Raw genomic sequence first — 14,869 nt, forward strand, 5'->3', positions numbered from 1 at the left:
GCGTTGTCTTAACACATGTGTTGCATGTATGTTTTGTTGTCATTAAATGATCTCCTTCTGTCTGAAGATCGGTTGTTTTTAGGTCTCTTTCTATTTTCCAATGGGTAATGCACCGGAAATCCACTTTAGGCAAAAGGCAAATGAAATCGAAGCATATACAATTTCTTAAGATTGTTGTTGTTGCTGTTGTTGGTGGTGGTGATGTTGCTCAAGTCGAATAAAAGAATTTATGATGCGTTGTGTTGCTGCAGTTGTTGTTGTTGTTGTATAGCCACGACAATGTCTCTTCACATCTTCCAGTAGTGATATTTGGCAACATGTGTTCTTTTGTCTAAATTTAAATATTTTATATTTTCTGAGGCTGAAGCTGATGCTATTCCTGCTGCTGTTGCTGCCACGGCTGCGATTAATGTTCATAGCCCGTTACAGCATATAATTACAAACATAAATGTTTGTATGTCATTTGCCGCCTTTTTTTTAAAGTTTTCTACTCCCTCACTAAACTCGTGCTGTACTAGAGATGTATAGCCGCCAGTAAAAGATCCACCGTGGCAATGGCGATGATAGATGGTATATTGATATGACAACAAAGCCGCAAATGATGTTTTGATGTTAATTTTCAAAAAAGAAAGATGTGGCTGCTGATGTTCTCAAATAATCCAGACAAGCAGGGCACAAAGAAGGAGGTTTTTGTTCTTAGTTAAGGTCTACACCTTTCCAACAGACATCATCATCATTTTATGAGTTGAGCAGCAACACAAAGGCGGAAGCATTTCCAATTTCTTCTTAATTAGCCACTGTTACTTCGTTAGTGTCTCGTTTACCTTGGAAGTGACTAAATCAATCTTCATCATCTACAGTAGATGTCATCTATATATAGTTTGGCGTCATTGGTCTGTAGAGCCGATGAATTTATGAACTTTTCACTCTTTTATTTTTGTTTGCTTAAGTATGCCTAGGCAAAGTTGGCTCTTTTGGACTTGTTAATCTTTTCAAGGTGTTCCTTTAGTGACGTTGTTTATGTTCTTGTCACTTTAGTGACTTAACTTTTCAATGATATAACTTTTTCGTTGAATAATTAGTTCTGGGTCTGTGTCAATCTTCAAATTATATGTCTAAAAAGAAAGAAAGGGAAAAGAAAATAATTATAAAAAATTTTAAGAAAAAACAGAAAAATATTTTTAATGAAAATTTTTCGCTAAGCAGCGCTCCGCTCGAACTCGGCATAAAAGAGAGGCCCCTTATCATTGAGCTTCAAACTCAATAGGACTGCACTCATTGATATGCAAGAAGTATCCCTTGGCGCAGAGGTTATCATCACCGTGGCGCAAAGGTTATCATGTTCGCCTTTTACCCCAAACGCCTAGGTTCAAACTCCGGCGTGAACATCATAACTATTTTCAACGTTACTAATGCCGGCTACATTTGTGATTCAGATCGTACTAAACCCAATTATTAGAAGTTATAACATAACACTATGGGCAAAATTTCCGCCAAATAGGATGAAAATTGTGGCTTTCAGAGACTCAAGAAGTCAAATCGGGAGATCGGTTTATATGAGAGCTATATCAGGTTCTTGATCGATTTGGACCGTATTTGCTACAGTTCTTGAAAGTCATAACAAGACACAACATGCTCTATTTCAGCCAAATAAGACAAAATTTGCGGCTTGTAAGGAGTCTAGAAGTTACATCGAGAGATCGGTTTATAGGGAGCTATATCAGGTGATAGACCAATTTGGACCGTACTTGCCACAGTTGTTGGAAGTCATAATAGAACACTGAATGCAAAATTTCACTCAAATCGGACAAAAATTTCGGCTTGTAAGGCCTCAAGAAGTCACATCGGGAGATCGTTTTATATGGGAGCTATATCAGGTTATAGACCAATTCGGACCGTACTTAATACAGTTGTTGGAAGTCAGAATAGAACACTACTTGCAAAATTTCAGCCAAATCGGACAATGTGCAAGATTTCAGCCAAATCCGGCAAAAATTGCAGCTTGTAAGGGCTAAAGAAATAAAATCGGGAGATCGGTTTATATGGGTAACTAGCCGAACCGGGCCCGCTCCGCTGCGCCTTCTTTAACTCTCTAATATTTTTTTGGGGTGAGGACACTTCGCCCTGAATTCGGATATCGAATTCGTGCTATTGTAGCCTATGACGCTGAACGCGTTCGAATTCTGGCAAGAGCATCGAACAAAGCTGTGTTTATCCCCTCTTAATGTTGGCGACATTTGCGAGGTACAATGCCATGAATGGTTATTTAAGAAGTTTCCCCCAAAAGAGGTGTCGCACTGCGGGTGTTGCTCTGCGGCACGCCTTTTGGACCCGGCTTTAAAAAGGAAGTCCCTTATCATACAATCGGACAGCACTCATTGATTTGTGAGAAGTTTGCCCTAGCTCCTTAATGGAATGTTCATGAGCAATTATGCATTTTGCATTGAGAAGTCTAATAAGTACAAGTCATTGTTCTATTTTGTAGAAAAAAATATTGGTCTTTTTGATAGCCATAGCCAAATATAGACTGATCTGAACCATATACGACACGGATGTCGAAAAGCCTAACATGAGTAACTGTGTCAAATTTTAGAAAAATAGGATTATAAATGTGACTTTTAGGGGGCCAAGACTTTAAATCGGGAGATCGTTCTATATGGCAGATTAATGGAATTCTGGGCCGATCTGGGTCCCATTGAAGAAGGATGTCGGGTGGCTTAACACAACTTACTGTCCCAAATTTCGGCGAAATTTTACAATAAATGCGCCTTCTATGGGTCCAAGACCTTAAATCGAGAGATCGGTCTATATGTCAGCTATACCCAAATCTGGATCGATCGGGGCCAATTGAAGAAGGATGTCGAGTGGCTTAACACAACTCACTGTCCCAAATTTCGGCGAAATCGGACAATAAATGCGCCTTTTATGTACCCAAACCTTAAATCGAGAGATCGGCCTATATGGCAAATATATCCAAATCTGATCCGATCTGAGCCAAATGGCAGAAAGATGTCGAGGGTCGCAACACAACTCACTGTCCCAAATTTCGGCCAAATCGGACAATAAATGCGCCTTTTATGGGCCCAAGACCTTAAATCGAGAGAACGGTCTCAATGGCGGCTATTAACAAATCTGGACCGATCTGGGCCAAATTGAAGAAGAATGTCGAAGGCCCTAAATCAATTCACTGTCCCAAATTTTGGCAAAATCGGACAATAAATGCGCCTTTTTTGGGCCCAAAACCTTAATTTGAGAGATCGGTCTACATTGCAGCTATATCCAAATCTGGACAGATCGGAGCCAAATTCAAGAAAGTTGTTGAAGAGCCTAACACAACTCACTGTACCATATTTCGGCGAAATCGGACAATAAATGCGCCTTTTATGGGTCCTAGACCTTAAATCGAGAGAACGGTCTGTATGGCAACTATATGCAAATCTGAACCGATATGAGCCAAATTGAAGAAGAATGTGGAAGGCCCTAAATCAACTCAGTGTCCCAAATTTTGGCAAAATCGGACAATAAATGCGCCTTTTATGGGCTCAAGACCCTAAATCGGCGGATCGGTCTATATGACAGCTATATCCAAATGTGAACCAAATTGTAGAAGGGTGTCGATTGGCTTAACACAACTCACTGTCCCAAATTTCGGCGAAATCGGACAATAAATGCGCCTTTTATGGGCCCAAAACCTTAATTTAAGAGATCGGTCTATATGGCACCTATATCCAAGTCTGAACCGATATGAGCCAAAGTGCAGAAAAATCTCGAGGGTCCTAACACAACTCACTGTCCCCAATTTTGGCAAAATCGGACAATAAATGCGCCTTTTGTAGGCCCAAAACCTTAAATCGAGAGATCGGTCTATATGGCGGCTATATTAAGATATAGTCCGATATAGCCAAGTAGCCGAGTTGGTAGCGTGCTTGGATTACCAGTGCTGGGGTCGTGGGTTCGATTCCCGCCAGAAGCCTTGGTCTGTCGTGGTATCACAATGGACTTAAAATTGTCTAAGTGAGTGAGACTGCCACTCTTACCTAACCTAACCTAGCCCATCTTGGAACTTAATGTGGACATAAAAAGAATCTGTGCAAAGTTTTATCTTAATATCTCTATTTTTAAAGACTGTAGCGTGATCTCAACAGACGGAAGGACATGGCTAGATCGTCTTAGATTTTTACGACGATCAAGAATATATATACTCTATAGGGTCGGAAATGGATATTTCGATGTGTTGCAAACGAAATGACAAAATGAATTTACCCCCATCCTTTGGTGGTGGGTATAAAAATCGATTCAGATTTAGATATAGCCCCCATATATATGTTCGTCCTATTTGGACTAATATTGCAAAAATATGGTCATTTGTTAACCGATTCTGTGGAAATTAGGCAGGAAGGGGTTTTTCTTCACTCTCGGCATTATTGGTGATTTTCATAGAAATCGGCTCAGATTTAGATATAGCTGCCATATATGTATATCGCCCGATATTCACTTCTAGAGCCACTGCAAGCACATTTATTGACCAATATTGCCAACATTTTGCACAACGCTTTACTCTACGACTACCACAGTATATAAGAAGGTTGCTCGAAATCGGTTCAGATTTAGATATAGCTCCCATATATATGTTCGTCCGATTTGCACTAATATTGCAATAATATGGTCATTTGTTAACCGATTCCTTCAAAATTTGGCAGAAAGGGGTTTCTCTTGACTCTCAACCTAACTGGTGAATTTAATAGAAATTGGTTCAGATTTAGATATAGCTGCCATATATGTATATCGCCCGATATTCACTTCTACAGCCACTGCAAGCGCATTTATTGACCAATCTTGCCAAAATTTTGCACAACGTTTTCCCCGACGACTACCACAACACGTAAGAAGTTTGGTCAAAATCGGTTCAGATTTAGATAGAGCTCCCATATATATGTTCGTCCGATTTGGACTAATATTGCAATAATATGGTCATTTTTTAACCGATTTCTTCAAAATTTGGCAGAAAAGGGTTTCTCTTGACTCTCAACCTAACTGGTGAATTTAATAGAAATCGGTTCAGATTTAGATATAGCTGTCATATATGTATATCGCCCGATTTTCACTGCTTGAGCCACTGCAAGCGCATTTATTGACCAATCTTGCCAAAATTTTGTGCAACGTTTTCCTCGATGAATACAATAATATCTATGGAGTTTTCTTGAAATCGGTTCAGATTTAGATTTAGCTCCCATATATATGTTTGGCCGATTTGGACTAATATTGCAATAATATGGTCATTTGTTAACCGATTCTGTCGAAATTTGGCGTGAAGGGGTTTTTCTTGACTCTCGATGTTATTGGTGATTTTCATAGAAATCGGTTCAGATTTAGATATAGCTGTCATATATGTATATCGCATGATATTCACTTCTAGAGCCACTGCAAGCGCATTTATTGACCAATCTTGCAAAAATTTTGCACAAATCTTTCCTCGACGATTACCATAATATCTATGGAGTTTGCTTGAAATCGGTTCAGATTTGGATATAGCTCCCATATATATGTTCGTCCGATTTGGACTAATATTGCAATAATATGGTCATTTGTTAACCGATTCCTTCAAAATTTGGCAGAAAGGGGTTTCTCTTAACTCTCAATATTACTGGTGAATTTCATAGAAATCGGTTCAGATTTGGATATAGCTGCCATATATGTATATAGCTTGATATTCACTTCTAGAGCCACTGCAAGCGCAATTATTGACCAATCTTGCCAAAATTTTGTACAACGCTTTCCTCGACAACTACCACAATATCTATGGAGTTTGCTTGAAATCGGTTCAGATTTAGATATAGCTCCCATATATATGTTTGTCCGATTTGGACTAATATTGCAATAACATGGTCATTTGTTAACCGATTCTTTCAAAATTTGGCAGGAAGAGGTTTCTCTTGACGCTCGGCATTATTGGTGAATACCATAAAAATCGGCTGAGATTTAGATATAGCTGCCATATATGTATATCGCCCAATTTTCACTGCTTGAGCCACTGCAAGCGCATTTATTGACCAATCTTGCCAACATTTTGCACAACGCTTTTCTCGACGACTACCATAAAATTTATGGAGTTTGCTTGAAATCGGTTCAGATTTAGATATAGCTCCCATATACATATGTTCGTCCGATTCGGACTAATATTGCAATAATATGGTCATTTGTTAACCGATTCTGTCGAAATTTGGCATGAAGGGGTTTTTCTTGACTCTCGACGTTATTGGTGATTTTCATAGAAATCGGTTCAGATTTAGATATAGCTCCCATATACATATGTTCGTCCGATTCGGACTAATATTGCAATAATATGGTCATTTGTTAACCGATTCTGTCGAAATTTGGCATGAAGGGGTTTTTCTTGACTCTCGACGTTATTGGTGATTTTCATAGAAATCGGTTCAGATTAAGATATAGCTGCCATATATGTATATCGCCCGATATTCATATTTAGAGCCATTGCAATCGCATTTATTGACAAATCTTGCCAAAATTTTGTACAATGCTTTCCTCGACAACTACCACAATATCTATGGAGTTTGGTCAAAATCGGTTCAGATTTAGATATAGCTCCCATTTATATGTTCGTCAGATTTTGGGTAATTTGCAATAATGTTGTCATTTGTCAACCATAGATATTACAGTCTGGAGGAAAAATATTGGGTCCTTTGTCACCAGAGTTGGGGTTGAATTCCCACCAAAGTTGGATATTGCACTACAGTAGTGCCAAAATATACAAAAACTGTCTGATTGAATCTAATTTTAAAAGGATTTAAGTCTAAGCTTGTCATTGGACTCATCATCACTTTTTGATTCGCATCATGCCTTGTTGTCCGTCTGTCTGCTTATGTAATTTAGGGATCAAATTGCAGTTTTCGTTTATAATTCTATTCTTAAATTTAACTCTTTAAAAATTTTCGAACAGTATTTCAAGATCCTTATATCATTGCAATGTTTGACACTTTAATTTAGAGCATGAAATCCCAAGTAGTACCTTCTATAACTTGCAACATTTAGACCATTTCTCAATTTTCCATTTCCATTTTCCCAAAGACATCTGTATTTGGAAAAAAAACCCGAGTGGCACATTCAGGAAATACCATTATAGGCTACTTGAGCATGATTTATGGATTATTAAGGGTGATTAAGAGGCGCGAGTACTTAAGCATGTGCTGTTGTCTCCCCTACCCATATTACAGGACACATGCCATAGTAGCAGCAGGTAGTAAGCCACCTTTTGCAGTCTGCCTTTAATATCCTTATTTAAGGATTTCATTCATATTTTTAAGTATTTTTCCCATACATTAAAAAAAATATTTTTACAAAACGAAATACAATTTGAGACAGTGCCCGTAATTAATGGTCTACACATGGGATTGAAGAGACCAAAAAAATAGCAATAGGATTAATGACAAACCAAGGCCCAGTCCGGCTGGCTTCTGCTAAAACCTACTTAATGATTTCTTGGCACTTTTTTCTTAAAGGCTAGCTAGCCACTGGTGGTTGTGTTTGACACATGTTAATTATAAGGCAAGAATTTGTTAGAGACAATGCACAGTGGTAAAGAAATGGCTTATTTGGTTATTTGGCTACTTTAAGAATTTTAAGTTTTGTACAAATCTGACCTTTGCATTTTTCTGAACTAAGAGCTGTGAGAGAAAAAAAGTGGTGGCAATAGTTATTTTCGATTTGTAACCCGCATTACTTTTGGCCGAAGAGTCGGCTATCAAAATGTTATAAAACAAAGTAATTGTTTATTTTGTAAGCAATCTACTAAATCTTTACAAAAGTTAAAAAAATCTCTTTGCAAGATTTTTAGACATCATAATGGCTTTTTAACAGTTTGTAGATAAAATGGTTCCTTAAATAATGACAAGTAAAAAGGCATTAAGTTCGGCCGGTCCGAACTTTGGATACCCACCACCTCGGGAATATATGTAAACCATCTTTCATCAAAATGCGGTGAAAATTTCATACCTTATGTCCCATGTCAGTTATATCAAAATATGTTCCGATTTGGACCAAATACTAAAAGTACACTAGCTGTATCTAAAAATAAACCGATCTGACACGGATGTCGAAAAGCCTAACATAAGTCACTGTGTCAAATTTCAGTGAAATCGGATTATAAATGCGCCTTTTATGGGGCCAAGACCTTAAATCGCGATATCGGTCTATATGGCAGCTATATTCAAATCTGGACCGATCTGGGCAAAATTGAAGAAGCACTTCGAAGAGCTTTACCAAACCCACTGTCTCAAATTTCAGCGACATCGGACAATAAATGCGTCTTTTATGGCCCCAAAACCTAAAACCTAGATATCGGTCTATATGGCAGCTATATCCATATCTGAATCGATCTGTGCGATATTGCAGAAGTACAGGGTGGCTGATGAAAGCCGCTACCAAAAAAAAATGTAATAACTTTTTTTCTATTTAATAATAATAATTTAATAATTAATTTAATTAATTAATTAATTAATTTAATTAATAATAATTTAATAATTAATTTAATAATTTAATTTAACATGAATAAAAGAAAAATGTATTCCATACACCGAAAAAAAAATGTAGCAATATTCATCATTGTAGCAATATTCATCAGCCACCCTGTATGTCAAGGGGTTTGACTTAACTCACTGTCTCAAATTTCGGCGACATGGGACAATAAATAAGCATTTTATGGGCCCAAAACCATAAATCAATATATCGGTCTATATGGCAGTTATATCCAAATCTGACCCGTTCTGAGCAAAATTGACAAAGAATGTCGAAGGGTCTAACACAACTCACTGTCCCAAATTTCACCAAAATCGGATAATAAATGTGGCTTTTATGGGCCGAAGACCCTAAATCGGAGAATCGGTCTATATGGCAGCTACATCCAAATTTGGATCGATCTGAACCAAATTGACGAAGGATGTCGAAGGGTCTAACACAACTCACTGTCCCAAATTTCAGCAAAATCGGATAATAAATTTGGCTTTTATGGGCCTTAGACCCTAAATCGGAGGATACGTCTATATGGCAGCTACATCCAAATTTGGATCGATCTGAACCAAATTGACGGAGGATATTGAAGGGCCTAACACAACTCACTGTCCCAAATTTCACCAAAATCGGAAAATAAATGTGGCTTTTATGGGCCGAAGACCCTAAATCGGAGGATCAGTCTATATGGGGGCTATATCAAGATATAGTCCGATATAGCCCATCTTCAAACTTAACCTGCTTATGGATAAAAAAAGAATCTGTGCAAAGTTTCAGCTCAATATTTCAATTTTTAAAGGCTGTAGCGTGATTTCAACAGACAGACGGAAAGACGGACGGACATGTCTAGATCGTCTTAGATTTTTACGCTGATCAAGAATATATATACTTTATAGGGTCGGAAATGGATATTTCGATGTGTTGCAAACGGAATGACAAAATGAATATACCCCCATCCTTCGGTGATGGGTATAAAAATTTGCGTTCAAGTCTAGGTGGCTCTTTTGCTTCCAAAAATAAGTCAAATAGGTTGATAAATACTACTCTCAAATAAAAGGTATTTGAGAGTAGAAAACGAATTTGATATCCAATTTTGGAGCTTAGTGTTTTGGGGTACGCCCTAAAGCACCCCCTAAACTGAACTTTATTTCAGTTGGGAAGAAAGAACGAATTTGATATCTATTTTCAGTGTAAAGTGTCGGTGGCTGCCCCAGCCCCAAAAAATCCTCCAAACAGTTCATATTTACCGACCATGGCAATATGGGGCTCAAATTAAAGAGATTTGAAGGTGCTGCACGAATTTTATATCCATATTTGAGTCGAAATGTCTGAGGTGCCATCCCTCCCCTAATGACAACATTACCTTTAGTAAGAACATTACCACCAGTAACCGAGAAGGGGCAAATTCTCACACATCAATGAGTGCTTTCCGATTCAAGATAAAACTTAATGATAAGGGACCTCTTTTTATAGCCGAGTCCGAACGGCGTCCCGCTGTGCGACACCTCTTTGGGAAAAAAATTTAAAATGACCATGCATGGCATTGTGCCTCGCAAATGTGGCTAACATTAAGAGGGGATAGACACCGCTTTGTCCGATATTCTCGCCAGAATTCGTACGCGTTCAGCGTCATAGACTACAATGATACGAATTTGATATCCGCATTCAGGGCGAAGTGTCCCCAGCCTAAAATGATATTAGTTATAAAAACGTTCCAAATGGCCAAAAAAGGTACAAACCCAGCTAAAATTAGCCTCTTTAGTAGACTGGCTGTTTGTCACACCTTTATGGCCAAGTAGAGGAAGAATTTTGTAATCTTACCAATGGTGATTTCGATCAATCAATCAATCAATTCACAAATGGTCCCACAATTTCAAAAATACTGAGGATACCTTGACTTAAATTAAAAAACAAAAAATTGTTGCCAGACCAATAGCTCATAAGTCGTTTGAGATATTACCGACATGGCATGTTTTTTGTAGGGGTTTTCAAGGTCTATCTTTAAAAAAAAAAAGAATCAAGCCGATTGGGTCATACATGACTGTTTGGCAAGCAATTCAAAATTTGACATGCTCGAGGTTTGATGCCCCATGGATCAGCCTCCGGTGCAAAAAGGGTGTCCAAATTTTGCGTACTTATTGAAAAACACCTCAGCATTGACTGTGTTAAGTGTCGTGTACATATCTCTTACCGTTCAAATGTTCCATTATTATTTCCAGGAGATTTCGATTTGGCAACACTGGGTCTGTCTTTTGACGTGCCCTTAATGATGTGGAGAATTTAGGTGTGGACGGCTTCACTTCTTGGTCAAAGAAGTGGCTTGACTTGGCTAACTTGAAGTTGGAGTCCATATATGGCTTGATTTAGGGAACTTGGGTTAATACGGCCCTGAAAGGTCGGATGATTAACACCACACTAGCTGAGGTCGCGATAAGACGATTGTGACCAGAGAAACTCCGCAAGGATTCTTATGATTTCTGGTTTACAATAAGACTCCGATGTTTTTCGAGAGGGAGCAACTGAAGGTCGTTGCCTACGCTGACGATGTCGTCATCATGGTGGTAACCGTTTCCTCTCTACTATTACGGACCTCGTTCAGGCAACTATGAGGAAGCTGTCCGAATGGGCTAGGGCCAACGGGCTTGGCATAAATCCCATAAAAACTGAACTGATACTTTTTACCAGGAGAAGGAAGCTGGGTGGTTTTGGGGTACCTGTCCTGGATGGGAAGGAGTTACCACTTGCTTAGGAGGCCAAGTACATGGGCGTGTGTTGTGATACTTGATCAGAAACTAAGTTGAAAAATATATTGGGTTGCCCAAAAAGTAATTGCGGATTTTTTAAAAGAAAATAAATGCATTTTTAATAAAACTTAGAATGAACTTTAATCAAATATACTTTTTTTACACTTTTTTTCTAAAGCAAGCTAAAAGTAACAGCTGACAACTGACAGAAGAAAGAATGCAACTACAAAGTCACAAGCTGTGAAAAAATTTGCCAACGCCGACTATATGAAAAATCCGCAATTACTTTTTGGGTCACCCAATAATACCCTACACCACCTAGTGTACGTAGTACTTTTTATATGAAGAACTTATCTCGAAATCTAGTCAGACTTTTTCTGAGGGGTGCATACCTAACCCTAACTCCCCAGAGGACTTTCTACGCTTATAGGCATAAATAAAAAATAGCTAAATACTAATCGTGAGACTAGAAACGGAGAAGAATTGGAAGGCGATAGACCCTTTTATAACGATAGTATATAAAAGGCTGAATGCGTAAGAGTTAGCCCGAAATGCGTTACAAGCAACACAGAGCTGAGAAAATGGAGCAAGGCTTTGTCATTTGGAAGCTAATCTCCTTGACCTGCTATAGGTCAACAGGTCTAACAAACTGAGGTTAATGAAGATGTTCTTGGTGTCTGCCGCTTCCAGAAACATGATAGGTCTGGTTTATTCAATGACCTGCTTCTTCCGGACCAATAGGCGTGTTGCTGTTTTAAAAAAGCTCACCTGCCGTTGATTGCCCAGTCGACAACAGGCTTTAATTATTGGGTTGCCCAAAAAGTAATTGCGGATTTTTTAAAAGAAACTAAATGCATTTTTAATAAATCTTAGAATGAACTTTAATCAAATATACTTTTTTTACCCTTTTTTTTCTAAAGCAAGCTAAAAGTAACAGCTGATAACTGACAGAAGAAAGAATGCAATTACAGAGTCACAAGCTGTGAAAAATTTTGTCAACGCCGACTATATGAAAAATCCGCAATTACTTTTTGGGCAACCCAATATTTAGTTGATCTTCGTTAGAAATCCTTCGGAACCGAGAGGCTTTATCTTTTGAAGGCTACTTGCAGCGGGTTAGAGTTCTTCACAATTGGGGAAGTTCAATGTCTTCATCTGGAAATATTCCACCTTGACAAACATTTGTTATAAATGTTCAAAAGTATTTCTGGGGAAGTATTTTGAAGAACTTTAATGTGTTCTTTGTCTACTCAGGGTTCGTGTTCATGAAACTTCTGATAATCTTTTTCATCGTTTCTGGAGATGTATTGGGTTGCCCAAAAAGTAATTGCGGATTTTTCATATAGTCGGCGTTGACAAATTTTTTCACAGCTTGTGACTCTGTAATTGCATTCTTTCTTCTGTCAGTTATCAGCTGTTACTTTTAGCTTGCTTTAGAAAAAAAGTGTAAAAAAAGTATATTTGATTAAAGTTCATTCTAAGTTTTACTAAAAATGCATTTACTTTCTTTTAAAAAATCCGCAATTACTTTTTGGGCAACCATTATTTTCATTTCTGGGGAAGTATTTTCGTGAACTTTAATGTGTTCATTGTGTACTCATGGTTCGTGTTCATGAAACTTGTGATAATATTCTTCTTCATTTATCTACATATATGCGCTGTATTCTTCATTTCTCATTTCAACTTTAAAGTCGAGCCCACAGAGATTTCGGTTTAGGTCCCCTCTTTGCTCATCCCATATTGAAACCCACAATGGTATCTGAAAGCTGCAATCAACATTCTATATTAAAAATTTTATGAAGAATATTTCCATCTGAAAACTGATTAGGCGGAAAGAGGAATGGACAGTTTGATACACGAAACTGATCACAACTTCTGAGACAATGATTGTTTGGTAAATGGTGTTCTTATCTATGATTTCATAGTCTTTCTTCTATACCAGACCACCAGCTAATAATCTGTCTAACCATCATGTTCTTAATTTTGCAACATTTGTATTAACGCTAACGTTTGACTTCATGCAGCCATCTTAGCAACATTTTATCCACTTGCGAAAAGCAAATAATCACATTTTCATTATTTCCGGTTCAAAGAACAAAATATTCAAATACCCATGTATACAAGAAATAAGGTGTGTATTTAAACAACAACAATATTAAAATGTTGTTGCCAAAATTTTTCTTTGCGCAGTAGGATTTCCACAGTAAAATATAAGAAGAAGAACAACAACACTGCTATGGAATAGAAAATTCACAAAGAACCCCACGAGTGCATAAACTTCCGTGAAATCCCCCACCGAGGGAACGTCATTAAATGTTTCCTGTGTACCATTTGTTAAATATCCAAAAGTTTTTGGCTTGCCGTCCGTCTACTACGTAGACACATGCGATAGCCATGCATGAGAATAGAAGCCAAAAAAAAAAAGAAAAAATAATTTTTTTCTTCTAAATTTCTTTCTTATTTTGAGAAAAGTGATTAGATTGTAATCTGAGTAAATGGTATTTTGTAAGATGAACGTGCCTAATTTGTTAATAACAATTAAATTCCTTGCTTATAAGTCATAAATTAAAAGTATGCCCCGCTGAGGCAAAAAAAAAACTACAAAACTAAATCAATTAAAAAAGAGATGAAACAAGGAAAATTAAAATTTTCATTTAATCGTTGCCATGGTGGTGATGACGATGTTTTTCTTTCATTTAGCAATGGCAATATTTAAGATTATATATGTGGCACATTAAAACAAACATTTTTATTTAGGAATGAATGTGTGTTTTAATACAACTTCTACAAATCAGCAACACCGGAAGTGTAGACCATCTATGTATGTTATGCCGGCATCGTCATCGTTCGATTGTGCGGTGGCATCATCATTTTAATCAACATTTGGTTTTCAAATCTAAATCTGCAGCTATCTTTCGGACCATGAACTTTTAAAGAAGAAAGAGGATAAAGTAAGTTTTTGATATACCCTCCAAAGGAGTAGGGTATGCTTACTGCTATTTCAAGAATTTTTTTTCATAGAAATAAAATGTTAAATGTCGGCTTTATTTTGGCTTGAGATTAAAACAAGTAAAAAGGCGTTAAGTTCGGCCGGGCCGAACTTTGGATACCCACCACCTTGGGTATATATGTAAACCTCCTTTTATCAAATTTCGGTGAAAATTTCATACCTTATGTCCCATATCAGTTATATCAAATTATGTTCCGATTTGGACCAAATACTAATAAGTACGCTAGCAATATCTAAAAATAAACCGATCTGAACCATATATGACACGGATGTCGAAAAGCCTAACATTAGTCACTGTGTCAAATTTCAGTGAAATCGGATTATAAATGCGCCTTTTATGCGGCCAAGACTTTAAATCGAGATATAGGTCTACATGGTAGCTATATCCAAATCTGGACTGATTTGGGTCAAGTTGCATAAAAGTGTCGAAGAGCGTAACACAAAGCACTGTCCCAAATTTCGGACAATAAATGACTCTTTTATGGGCCCAAAACCTTAGATCGAGAGATCGGTCTATATGACAGCTATGTTGAAATCTGGACCGATCTGGGCCAAATTGAAGAAGGACGTCGAAGAGCCTAACCAAACTCAC

General features: G+C 37.6%; 1 long non-coding RNA gene across 1 annotated transcript in view; it reads right to left on the reverse strand.

Moving 5' to 3' along the window:
• Positions 1-250: 250 nt before the first annotated feature.
• The window catches only part of LOC106094875 (uncharacterized), a 79,671-nt gene continuing 65,052 nt past the window's right edge, over positions 251-14,869 (reverse strand). Inside the window, exon 2 of the long non-coding RNA XR_009397362.1 lies at positions 251-1,115. This is a non-coding gene — a long non-coding RNA (uncharacterized LOC106094875). The remainder of the gene's footprint in view (positions 1,116-14,869) is intronic.

This window comes from Stomoxys calcitrans, chromosome 2 (assembly GCF_963082655.1).
Source record: "Stomoxys calcitrans chromosome 2, idStoCalc2.1, whole genome shotgun sequence".
Lineage (NCBI taxonomy): Eukaryota > Metazoa > Arthropoda > Insecta > Diptera > Muscidae > Stomoxys > Stomoxys calcitrans.